This window comes from Vigna radiata, chromosome 2 (assembly GCF_000741045.1).
Source record: "Vigna radiata var. radiata cultivar VC1973A chromosome 2, Vradiata_ver6, whole genome shotgun sequence".
NCBI lineage: Eukaryota > Viridiplantae > Streptophyta > Magnoliopsida > Fabales > Fabaceae > Vigna > Vigna radiata.
This window is the reverse complement of record NC_028352.1, coordinates 19314341-19316743: the sequence shown is the minus strand read 5'-3', so window position 1 is coordinate 19316743 and position 2403 is coordinate 19314341. Positions and strand designations below refer to the sequence as shown.

At 39.0% G+C, this 2403-nt stretch overlaps 1 pseudogene; it reads right to left on the bottom strand.

The window, feature by feature from the left end:
- Positions 1 to 2403, bottom strand: part of LOC106753018 — a 135533-nt pseudogene that overhangs the window by 109407 nt on the left and 23723 nt on the right.

The window sequence follows — 2403 nt, the reverse complement described above, 5'->3', positions numbered from 1 at the left end:
GACCACAATCATAAATTCATCACCCATCTATTTCCTGGATATCATCATGCATTACAACTCAATTCTCATCCACATCAAATAATCATCAAATAGATCCATCANGCAAATTAGTTAGTCAAACATTTTCAGAACAAGTAATAAAGCCAAGAATACACACCAAAATTCAAATTCAACCTATTCTAGGAATTTAAAATTGCAAAAGTGTAAGAAGAAATCTAGGTTGCCTCCTAGTAGCGCTTGTTTAACGTCACAAGCCTGACCCAAACCTCATGGATCTACCAACATCATGACTGAGGCAAATTGATCTACATCTCCTCTTACATAGTGTTTAAGTCTTTGGCCATTCACGATCCATCTCCGTTGTTGATCATCTTCAGTTGAAGATTCTAATTCCACTGCTCGACTCTGGAATACATGTTTCACCATAAAAGGACCAGACCATTTTGACTTCAGCTTCCCTGGAAATAACTTTAGCCGCGAGTTGAATAAGAGAACCAAATCTCCTGGATGGAAAGTTCTTTTCATCAGCTCCTTGTCATGATAAAACTCCACCTTATCTTTGTAAGTCCTGGATGACTCGTATGCACGCAACCGCATTTCTTCGAGTTCTAGCAGTTGGTTGCCTCGTTTCCATTGAGCCTTGGCAGGGTCAAAATTCAAAAATTTCAACGCCCACCAAGCTTTGTGTTCTATTTCAACTGGGAAATGACATGCTTTTCCATAGACTAACTGAAAAGGAGATAACCCCATAGAAGTTTTCATGGTCATTCTATATGCCCAGAGAGCATCGTCTAACTTCTGTGACCAATCTCTTCTTGAAAAGGTGACAGTCTTTTCTAAAATTCTTTTGATTTCCCTGTTAGAAACTTCAGCTTGCCCATTCGTCTGCGGATGATAAGGTGCAGCTACCTTGTGTTTCACCCCATAATGCTTAAGTACCTTAGCTAGCTGAGCATTGCAAAAGTGAGATCCCCCATCACTAATGAGGATCCTAGGAGTACCAAAACGCGAAAAGATTTGTCTTTTTAAGAATTTGATCACGGTGTTAGCATCATTCTTAGGACATGCTACAGCTTCAACCCATTTACTCACATAGTCAATACCTACCAAAATATATTCATTATTGAATGACGGAGGAAATGGTCCCATAAAATCAATACCCCAGCAATCAAAGACTTCAACTTCTAAAATTCCCTGTAGTGGCATTTCATGCCTCCTTGAGATGGTTCCAGTGCTCTGGCACTTGTCGCAACTTCGAGCATGATTATGAGCATCTTTAAACAAAGTCGGCCAATAAAATCCTGCTTGTAAAATTTTTGCAGCAGTGCGTTCTCCATTATAATGACCCCCATAAGGAGAATTATGACAATGCCACAAAATATCTTCTGCTTCTGCTTCAGTAACACATCTTCTCAACAGATTATCCGCTCCTATCTTGAACAAATATGGATCATCCCAGATGAATTGCTTAGCATCATATAAAAACTTCTCTTTTTGTTGCCAAGTAAGTCCTTCTGGAATAACACCTGCGGCTTTAAAATTGGCTAAATCAGCAAACCATGGTCTTTGCTGAATATACAAAATAGTTTCATCTGAGAATGATTCCCAGATTTCTTTTTCCTTACTTGTCACTTCCTTATTGACTAGCCGGGACAAATGATCAGCAATTACATTCTCGCTCCCCTTTTTATCATGAATTTCAACGTCAAATTCTTGTCACAAAAGTACCCATCTAATCAATCTTGGCTTTGAATCAGGTTTCTTCAGTAAATATTTTATAGCTGCGTGATCTGTATAAATGATCACCTTAGATCCAACAAGATATGATCAAAATTTCTCCAATGAGTACACTATAGCCAAGAATTCCTTTTCTGTGGTGGCATAATTCAATTGAGCCTCATTCAGTACTTTGCTAGCATAGTAAATAGCATTAAACACCTTCCCTCTTCTTTGTCCGAGCACAGCCCCTATAGCATAGTCGCTAGCATCACACATAAGTTCAAACTCTTTATTCCAATCAGGCGCCACAATTACGGGGGCAGAAATCAGTCTCTACTTCAAACTGTCAAAAGCTTGCAAGCATTCCGAACTCATCACAAATGGTGTCTCTTTAGCAAGTAAATTGCTCAAAGGCTTTGCAACCTTTGAGAAATCCTTGATAAACCATCGATAAAATCCTGCATGACCAAGGAAACTTCGGACTCCCTTAACATTTTTTGGTGGCAGGAGTTTTTCGATTACCTCAACCTTTGCTTTATCAACTTCAATCCCCCTGGCTGAAATTTTATGGCCAAGTACGATACCTTCTGTCACCATAAAATGACATTTTTCCCAGTTCAAGACAAGATTTATTTGAACACATCGGTTGAGAACTGCATCCAAATTAGACAAGCTCCTTTGAAA